This window comes from Zootermopsis nevadensis, unplaced genomic scaffold, assembly GCF_977971745.1.
Source record: "Zootermopsis nevadensis isolate Lab colony 2312 unplaced genomic scaffold, Znev_1.0 Znev_ptg000002l, whole genome shotgun sequence".
Classification (NCBI taxonomy): Eukaryota; Metazoa; Arthropoda; class Insecta; order Blattodea; family Termopsidae; genus Zootermopsis; species Zootermopsis nevadensis.
Window position 1 is genome coordinate 16,021,528 of NW_028259134.1, and position 11,270 is coordinate 16,032,797.

Sequence of the window (11,270 nt, forward strand, 5' to 3'; positions counted from 1 at the left end):
TTCCATAGCAACGCTGGAAATATCTTAACTAGTTGAGCGTACTACTAGCTTCTGAATGAAGACTCCGCTCCATGGAGTCAGTTGGCTTGTTAATAAGTAGTAATGTAACTTTGTAATACTTAAATAGTATTTCAAATATTGCTTCAGATAATTTAGGGACGTTTCGGGACGTGCGGCGATAGTATCGGGTTGTTAAACTGCACTGAAATATACTTCAATATTACTCCAAAGCGATTAAACTAAATGTTTTAGCCTACTTTGATTGCTGCATAGGTCAGTTAATATTTCAGAAATATTTTAGTACAATTAACATATCTTGTTTTTTGCGAATTAATTGAAATATAATTAAAACTGGAAATCTTCAAATAAAGGAGCAACATACTTGTATCTAATCTGATTTGTTTTTATCCTGTCTGGTAAAAAGCATCAACGTAGCGTAATTTAATTGTGCATACTTTTCTATGCCAAAGTTGTAGTTACCTTAGTAGGAAAAAATATCATAAAGGCATTACATGCTACATATTCTAATAGCATTTTGAACTTTTGCTGAAATAATTCAAGTGTTTTAAGAATACTTGACTCCAAACTGATCCTGATTCCAGTGTAGTCAATATACAGAACTTTATGAGCTTCGAACTTACTTTCTTGAACTGTAGTTGCGTATACGTGGCTTTAACTTCTTAAATATAAGATCCTCAAAAATGGACAATTCAGTAAACATGTTTTATAATACGTGCTAAAACATGTAGTTCATGCAGACTATTTTCCAAGTGCGTTCTTTGCTACTTTCAGCTTGTCACAGAATTTTTAGTTCATTTCTTTCACCTACAATACTATTATGATAATCAACAGTACAGAAATGACTCTGCACAATCACAATTCATCTTACTCACAAAACCAAAGAATAATCTGCTCACATACTACACTTACAATAAATAACTACACAGGTTCTACACTTCTCTTCACCTAATTCACATTTATGTAATACATCCTAATAATATTTGTTTAAATTTACAAATTATAAAGCTCCAAACTACGTATTTGTCTCAATTGTCCCATTTTTATCTGTTTTAGCTGAGTTTCAAGTTTTCTTCTCAGCACCTTGTACTTTTCTGACGAACCTCTTGTTGATGAATTTTTCATTAAGCAGTTGGAAGTGCCGAGTAACATAACAGGCCTATTTAGAGGACGAGATATTGGATTAGTATACAGTTCTGAACCTAAAAAGAAAACGAAAAGTTCTCAATATATGGAAGTGTTTGCCATGTTGCTTTCTTTATGTCTGGTATTTTTCATTCCAAACAGTTTGTCACTTTGCTGAGATTAAATCTGTCTCTTAGCACACGATTCCAAAATTAACTTCAAGGGTGATTTCTTATAAGCGAAGAATATCTACAATTTTTAAGTCTTTTTGGAAGTGAAGTTTGACTTTCTTTGACGATATCTAACAAACAAGATAAATTACATTAAATAAAACAGAGGTTATCAATGTTCCTTTACAGAAGTCACATAAACAGCTTCATCGTAAACAACATTTACGTTCGTTAAGGTGGATTCTCCTCATAAAAGTTGTAGCTTAAACCAAAGCTCCAACAAATGGAATTTACTGCAAAGTAGCATGGAACAGAATTAATCAAGGCACCAGTAAGCTTCATTCCGTCTTCTAATATTCTATCTAAAAACGTGAGAATCAGAATTGTACGAAGCTAAATACTAAAATTTAATCTCTTGCTTTGTACTGACATAAAACGAACCTTTGAGGGAGTAAATAAGTAGTATATGACAGGAGGAAACTGCAAAACGAAGACTTCTTTAATTTGTACACTTCACCAAATATTATTTAGATGATCAGATAAAGGTTGTTTAAGTGGGCGGAGGACGTAGAAAGAACTGGATAGACAATAAGTTACACGAAGTTTAATCGGAAAATCTGAAGGAAAGAAGCCAATTGGAAAATCTAGGCGTAAGTGGGATAATACTATCAAAGATGATTGGAAATTGGGTGGAATCGTGTGGACTGGATTTGTTTTGCTCTACACAGGGTGCAGTGGCGGATTCTTGTCAACATGGTAATAAATAACTGCTCAACTAGACAAGAAATTCCAAATTATCAATCTGTTTTCAAAAGATTCAAAAATTTAACTTATTCTGAATCACATACAATAAGTTTTAACAATTTATTGTAATATCCTACAAAATACTCTTCGGCATTTCAAACAGCCTCTTCCTTTTAAGTTTTGAGACCAAAATTGTGTATACGTTTATAATCTCTCACACAACCTTCTAACCTCATTATCTTCAGTTTTGTCATCATACGTAATAATTTTTTTTAAATAATTCAAATTATAAACCAGTCCGCTTTCCTTTTCCGCCTTTGAAATACGGCTATATAAAACCCAAAAAAATATTGACTTTTAAGATTGCAACTGCAATATTTGTCGAATCACTGAGAGACCTTCGACATTCGAAGCTGCTTGTCTTTATAAAAATAAAGTTACACAAGAAGCAATAAAGATTTTTTTGATTAACTGAACTGGTCTTGAGCACACGAGAATAACAGCAGAGAGTTCAATTTATGAATGTAAGTTGATCAGTACACGTATAAGAATGTAATAAATTCTTAAACAGGTTACTGATTGCTGCAAAGATTGAAAGACTGCATTCCTACCATAAGCAGAAAGAGTTTCATTATGTAAAAATGTCAATATGTATATTTGGTTACTGCATCGGAACTGTTCACTGCTTCTAAAATATTGCCATGGTATAATATTGTCAGGATTATCTAAGGATAAATAATTTCTGAAATCCGAATTAAATATAATATGCAATGCTAGAGAAGTCTGCTCCTCTATTTGTCGACGTAGTAAAATTAATTATTAGTTTCTGCACGGTCATCATTTTAAAGCAACGCACAGAATTCCTAAATCTTTCCACTATGTTCAAAAGGGAAAAATAATTTTCTTGATACTATACCCAATACAATTTTTAACTAACAGTCTAATACTGTACACGCATAATTTGTAAGCCACATACGAAAGCATTTCTCTAGGGTAAATACTTATAAAGCTCATGAAACTTGTAATTAGAAGCGTAATTAAACCATAGGTACGGGTAAGTTCAGATTAAGACTGCATAAATGGAGGAATGAAAAGGAAGGGCTACAGGAGAAACAGCTCTGAAGGAAAGGAAAAATAAAACGAAAAACAAACCTATATATATAAATACCCAGATATATTTTTCATAAATGAAAACATATGTTTTGTGGAGAAGTCAGTAAGATGGCGTATAAGGTATTCAGTCGTCGAACTATTACCATAAAATAACAAAATTTTCCTGGTCATGGTTTTATTTTTCCTTCCTTTACAGATGTTTGGAATATATCTATATATTTAGGTACAGTTGAGGTACTCAGGACACTTTACTACAGACTATAGTTCCGTGTAGATCGTTGTAGCTCGACATACTTTCGCTTAGTTTGGTTTACTTCCGTTTAGTTTCGCATAGACCAGTATAGATGTTTAGTTTATTTCAGCTCATGTCACGTGTTACTTTGAGTTAAATTAGATTAGGTTACGTCAGGCCATATTACGTCAGGTCAGGTTATATCAGGTCAGGTTTGTGTTTGGTTTGGTCAAGTCACTTCAGGTTCGGATCAGGTCCGGTCAGACCAGGTTCGGTCAATTAGTTTAGGTTAGGTTAGGTTAGGTTAGGTTAAGTTATCTTAAGTTATGTTACTCTTTTTTCCAAAATCGTTGGCTACTTTTATAAAAATGGCTTAGAACTTTGAAGATATTTCTGTGGGAAACAAATCGATAGACACGTTTCAATTACAATGCACTGTAATACGTCATAGAATTTCAACAAAATGACAGAGATGTGTGGATCAGTGTTGACAAAACATTTTCACTGCTGAATTCCCATTCAGTGATTATCAAACGAGCACCATATTTACAGTAATGTTATATTTATATCACTAATAGCAAATACAGTTAATCTATTCTATTACTTATAAATAATTTGGTTAATATAATAAGTTTGTTCTGTGTTGTCCTGATATTGGAATCACACATTTCAATAAAACTATATTATTTTTCATAAAAACTTTTATCACCAAGTTTGTCCCTCGACTACTCAAACCCGTTAGCAAACCGTGTCCTGTGCAGCCCACTAACTAACTAACTAGATGGCTTACCGAACCCGAAGGTTCATCACCGAATTAACCAAAGCCCTCCACCGGACCCTGTCCTGGGCCAACAAAATCCAGTTTCCTTCAACTCCTATCTCCCATAGATCCCGCCTGAGATTATCCTCCCATCTACGTCTAGGTCTCCCCAGTAGTCTCTTCATTTCAGGCTTCCCGACCAATACCAGGTACATACGTCTTGTCCCATCGATGCGCGCTACATGTCCCGCCCATCTCACTCTTCTTCGTAAATTAATTGTTTGTGATACCGGGACCAAATGCAGTCAGTTGAAATCCAAATGTTCGACAGAGTTAAGTCTGCAGCTATACAAGTATAAACGTTGAAATTCTCAGAACAAGGTATGGAACAAAATTACTAGTGAAAATAAACAGAATTTTACCTTACAGCAAATCTAGTAGCCGTTTGTTTTCATTACATATCCTGTCTGCGAAAGATTCTACGGTAAACAAATAAATTCATGTGTATTTAACGAAGTTACAGATTTTTCAACTTTTTCTTGTGAATTACGCATAGATCAGTTTCAACAATGGTATCATGAAACGGAATGACGAAGAGACGTATAAAGCAATTTCCTCCCCCCCCAAAAAAAAAAATCTTCATCTTTCCGTACTAGCATGCAGCAATAGTAAATATAAGAGTAAAAAGTTGCAATGCGTGTGTGTTCCAAATTCGTATCTCTCCGGTTTTAATACTTCGTAGGCAATGATTCTGCAAACATAATCTGTTTCTCGCTGATGTCAATCTGTACTGCTCACAGACAAATTCTAACGACAACAAACCTGATTATGACCATAGTAATCATAAACCACAGACGCGAAAGGAATTTCCCTTGAAAACCCGTAAAGTGTAAAATATATTACATAGTAACACGTTTCAAATATAAGCTATACAGCTCATGAGATCTGTGCTTTAAGCCATGAACCTAATTTTATACTATATTTTTTTTAATTGTGTGTTTAAAGTTTAATTTGAGTTTCATATAAGACATGGGCTACATTAGTTCAATATAACCCAAAACTACATTCTATCGATGATTGTTAATGTAGCCTACAGACACTAAATATCATGAACATCAGCCGTGTATTTTATAAATAATACAAGCGTAACGGCTGATATAACATTGGCGTATTAATTGTTACATGAATGAATCTTGTGTAAATTCCTTACAAAACCAAGCTGACATGTGATTCATATTCTTGAGATCATTAAATAACAATCTGTTAAAGGCAAATTATTGAAAACCTTCATGTAATGAGGTAAGATGTGTATTAATGATCTCATTTTCGAATAAGTTGGGACATCATAATTGCAGTGTTACAAAATAACTTTGCAAAGATAAGTTAGTAATACGAATTTAAATACACGTACATCTTACCAAATGCTTATAGTATATCTAGAATGACATCATGATACCTATTCACTTAATTAAACAAAATATGCGGGCCTGTTTTGCAGTTAAATATTTAAAACTAAACTTTGAGTCCATATCGATTCCGACTTCACTATTTTAAAAGTTATTACTGTGTATGACACGCCGCTAAACAAAACTGCATGTTTAAATAAATATTGGCAAAAGAGGCTTTTTAATAGAAGTAATTCTTAGGTCCTGAAATTAAATTAGTGTTTAGTATATAATTCAATCTGGGATGGAGACAATATATTCAAAATGTAGACTTAAACAAACTAGTGCGACCAATTGAGCTCGATGGTTAGGATTCTAACAGCTTTAGATACTTCGATAAAGAAATAAAAAGAATGGCTAATATTGGAGATGATATTTATAATAATTCCCAATATTTAGAATTAATTTACAAATAAGTTCAGCGATAATAAGCACTAAATTAAAAAACAGCTGATAATGGAGATTATGTACTTAAAACTACTAACCATCCATTTCTAAAATAAAATAAGTATCCCCAGAAGTGACTTCAATGCCAAAAATTACTAATCATGCAGTAACCAAAATGTTGAAGACAGACCTCATATACACAAAATAAATAGCCCAGTGAACCCATAAATTAATTCAAAAAAAAATACAACACTTGCAGAATAGAAGCACTCTTCCGAATAATAACTTCACTAACAACTTACGCCTGTCTGACAACTACAGACTGTAACAAAACATATTTGTTAAGTAGTCTCTGAAGACGCTGCACAGCAACGGTTACACGATGCACAAACAACACGTGATTACACCCGGACACGCAGCGGATCAGAACGTGACAGTTCCTCGCATCGGAGAGACGACGGAATGAGCAAATGGAGCGCGATGCGACGCCCCGCATCACGACGAGACGCCTCTCAGCCAGCGCGCCGACTCGGTGTAACCTGATTCTGTGCGGGTGTCGTTCTGTTGCATCCAGCTTCTGATCACCTCTATGCGACGCAGTCATGAACCTCTCTTCCTTGTTTATACTATTTTAGGTACACTTCAAACTTTTTTGGTTATTTCACAATCTCACGGCGGGTATGAAGGTGACTGTCTTCTGGGACGTTGTGCCGTGCAGTCTGGTTAGAATTAACCGCTAATTCGGAGGGACGTACTGACTCCATCATCAGGGCAATGATGGAGGCTGTAAGAACATCTGCAACATCAGTAAATTTCCACCAGACTCCACGGCGCAACATCCCAGAAGACAACCATCTTCACTTCAGACTTCTTTTTCTGTACTAAAGGGGCGTCGGAACGGATATTAACTCGTGATAGCATACTTCGTTTTTGAAAGTTTCCTTTTTGAATCTTAGACCACAGACAGGTTATACTGACTGGTATTTCTCAAACATTCCGGAAAACTATTCGCAAGTACTTCAAAACCGGCATAAACAGCTCTCTTCCACGCACGCGCATTCGTCCTTTTAAAAATAAGTTAAACAGTTAAGAAACAGAAGATTATAGTTCGGTTTCTTTGCCGGAAATAAATAGATAAATAAATAAGACGATTGCAAACCTGTCTTGTAACCAATCACAAAACGAATGCAACATATGTTTGTAAAGAGACAGTCCGCTGTTATAAAACACGTGTAGGAAATCCAAAAATATAACAAACTAGATAAATGTGAAAGAAGTGTAAGGTAAGTAAGAACACACGAAAAAAGGCCATAAAAGAAAATATATTAATAAAAGTGTACTCACACACAGCTAGTAAGAAGCGCCAATTATTTATAATGAATATCTTGAAGCAGTGGGTACTCACCTGCAAAGATAAAAGAAAATCATATTAGCTTATAATTTACTAAACACAATATAAGCTACTTAAACAAACACTCAACGGGGATTTCGCATGTTCAAACTAGTCAACGAATTCCGAATGGATTTTGTATTAGGGCCTAAACTAAAATTTTCTTGAAAATTTAAATCAGGTTCATATTACACCAACATAAAACCTTTAATTTGTATTAAGTTCAAATCGATTTATATTTAATTTTGTCGTGGATAAAGAAATACATAATATAAAATATGTACCTAATTAAGTTCTAACTTACGTCTATTACTTACAAAATAATGGTATATCCTACATAGAATTGGAATTGTGTATATTGTAAATGTATTCTTTGCTAACAGCTGGAGAACGGTTAAACCAGTTTATACGAAATTCCAAGAATCACTTACCAGGAAGCTTTAAATCAACTTTTGTTTCAGAGTTTTTCTCTTGCAGGTAAAAATAAACAAGGCATTCTTATACAAAAAGCTAACCAGCCCCATAATCTGACACCCAATGGACCAGACGTGAAGAACACAAAATTAAGATTTCAGACTACTGATGATATTTATTGCTTTCACATAAAATGTCACATCAAGTGATTTTCTGCATTATCTCTTGGTGTTCTCATCAGTACATCTGGCTGTGGTATCGATAGATACGTTGAAATTAATTACCCTCCCCTTGCTGTAAAATTGATGGTAATACGTAATCCAAATGAACAAATTTTGCCCATTTTTCACCTTGTCAGTGAAAGGCACACAACACGGTTTGAACAGCTTCAATATGCTCAAAGCCTAACATTTGTTTAATCCTACAAAACCCAAACACGTCTTAATATTAATCATTCAGCGCGTACCTCAAATAAAACACAACCCACAACCATTATAGAGATCAATCATTTAATGCGATTTAGGGAAATAATCACTATATAATCTTGGAATTACACGAAATTCACAATTACACTTTCCGGGCAAAATGTTAATTTATTGATTATTAAATCAGGTGGCTCCCATGTGGTTTTAAAGGCTTAATTGTTTTACTTCCTTTTCCCCACATGGCGTGTAAAATAAACGCTTAATGTTCTGGTGTTCTGAATTGGCGTTGCGACGCTTTGCGTGTTTCCCAGCGTCGTGTCAGGTGGCATCCCACGCTCGTGTTCGCTACCGAAGGTATCTTGAGTCAGTGTCGCGTCGCTCGGAGTCGTTTTTCAGCGATTTGTCTTTTACCTACACCAAGGTGATGTACGCTATGCGGGAAATCTTTTATCGACGTCTCGACGCTCGGTTATGATATGTGTATATCCTATCGTATGACTTTGCGATGTTCCTCTTGGAATTTACTAGCACGTTGCGGTGGTAAGCGTCGCTTCGCTCAGTGTTAGTTTGCCAGCTTCGTGTCTCGTGGCATTTCTAGGCTCGTCTGCGCAGGAATTGCATCATGCGTCGGGGTCGTAACGCGTTTCTTCGGACTTTTCGTCGTGGCCTCGTTTGTCGTCAATGTCTTCCCATGGGTCACGTATCGTTAAATATTATAAAATAAAATTATCGCTTAACACAAAATCTTTACCTAGATTCAAACCCAGAAGCGTTTCCTTGTTTATGGCCTTGATTTGTTCAGCCTCCTCTTCGAAAGAAATTAATTTTGCCTTGACGTCGTTCTTCTGTCGTAATCAGTTTCGGAGTTACATAAACCATCCTCGTCAGGACTAAAACCTAGGAATGTTTTCATTGGTGTGGCCTTTATTTCTAATATATCCTCTTCTAAACAACTGACTTTGATCTAGGCGCTATTCTATCGTGCTTAGTTTCCGCGCTACAAGAAACTCCCTCACCCGGAATCGAACTCAGGATACCTTTTCTGGAGTTTTGACCCACGTGTCATCTCTTCGTGGTCTCAAGAAATAGGCATACCAAGTTTGGTATAAATCGGTATATCCATTCCAGAGCTTTTATGGAACAAACGCATAAACCCACAATTCCAACCTTGTGAGGCTGTTTGGGGACCTTCGACTTTCAAGGGTTAAACAAGGCTTGAAAAGCTGTCGTCTAAAAGCAAAGTGCTGTCACCATCGGCGTTAATCACGGTATAGACCTTAAGCTACAAAGTGACACAATATCCTAATGGACAATTCATAAGAACGTGTGTTATCCTTTAATAACGACTAAACATCGGTTTTCAGCTGTGTAACTAAAATGCTTTGTTATAGGCGTCTTCAGTTAAATATGCATACAACGCATTGGCTCTAACCCTTTAAAATAAAATGAGAGAGAGAAAATAAAGTGGTACAGTAGTGAAAAACACTACATTTAACGATGGAATCAGAGAAAAATTTGCGGCTATGAAATTTCTCAAGCACTGCTCGTTCGTCCCCCTAGTAAAGGTAAATTCAATAGAATATGTGGCGTCCGAATGTGGTGAAGGGTGAGAGGTGAAAAGCAGATTAAGGACAGAAGTTGATCAGAGTTGTACTATATTCGATCATAATGTTGTAGTCTAAATAATATTTAAGAATTCAGTATGTGACGCCAAGGAAACACAATATTGAAAAGATCAACTGGTTAATACTGTTTGCTGTGTTTTTACGATGAGAACCATAAAAAAAACCGTGAACACCAAACGCGGAATCACTAATTGTTAGAGCAACCGGTAAATATTATTAAAACTAACATTCTTAGCATCTGCTAAAAATAGGAGAAACGTTCTTTTACAAATTTTATCAAATATTTTACAGATTGATTCTCTTTCAATAGCACACTTTAAACGACGGAAACCACGGTTGTATGTGTCGAGTACTGCCCCCAGACTGACAGAATGCTATTATCTAAAGCCTCCATTATTTTCCAAACCCACGACGGACATAAACCATTTTTATGTATAAGAAAGGGCTATTCTGATGTCCCTTTACAATCACAATAGAAACTCTGGAGATATTACAACACGTTAAAGTTACGGATCACGTACTCTGGAAATTATCGATGCTTTTAAAATATCGCAGGCGATATTCCTCACAAAAGTAGTTTCTGCCGATCTGCAGTAATCTGAGTGAAAATATTTTTGTCCGTTTGAGGTCACACACATGCAATCGTCATGACATAGTCACGACAATATCAGTCCGTGGATTTTCCGAATAGAAGATTTTAAATTTCTCAAGGTCATTCGCAGGACAATATTTCAAACGCATATTCCTGCAGATTTACAGACACCTTGATGACCATATTCATGTCACTTTGAGGACATGAATAGTTCAACATCGCATCAAGATCAAGACAAGATCAGTACAAGGTTTTGAGGAATATAGGTTCTTAAATTTTCCGACCTCATTTCAAGAACATTCATTCTCACGCTCATATTTCCCGAACTCTGTTAAACTGTGTGACCATACTCATGTTAGAATCAAACCACTTATACATTAACTTCATGCCTAAATCAAGGGAATAACATTCCAAAAGATAAAGCCACTTTAGTTACTTTATGTTAGGTTGGGTTAGGTTCGGTTCAGTTGGGTTAAGTCAGGTGGGTTATGTTAGTTTAGGTTAGGATACGTTGGGTTAGGTTATGTTACGTTAACGGTGAGATATTTTAGGTTACGTTTGGGACCCTGACGTTGCTTTGTGTTTAGTTATGCATTGTTTTAAAATTTCTTATTATGGGATAGGTATCTTGAGGTCACGTATCTGTCAAAGTCATTAAATTTCACGAAAATATCAACTCCAGGTTTAGCTAAATGGAGACATTTAAAAACTCAAATGTAATTTATACCGAATGATAAACACTCTTAATTCTGACGAACCTTAGTAACTTAGTGGTCACACACACCTGTATTTGAGGTCGCAGACATGTCAAGCTTTTGTAACAGTCACAA

The 11,270-nt window shown here is 35.5% G+C and overlaps 1 protein-coding gene across 3 annotated transcripts in view; it reads right to left on the minus strand.

Annotated features, from left to right (window-relative positions):
- The window catches only part of LOC110835194 (GTPase-activating Rap/Ran-GAP domain-like protein 3), a 245,277-nt gene extending 238,823 nt beyond the window's left edge, over window positions 1-6,454 (minus strand). For all 3 annotated transcript variants that reach the window (XM_087351136.1, XM_022075163.2, XM_022075162.2), the window contains exon 1: window positions 6,297-6,454. The gene's annotated coding sequence lies outside the window, so the exon portion shown is untranslated. The remainder of the gene's footprint in view (window positions 1-6,296) is intronic.
- Between the last annotated feature and the right edge of the window lie 4,816 nt (window positions 6,455-11,270).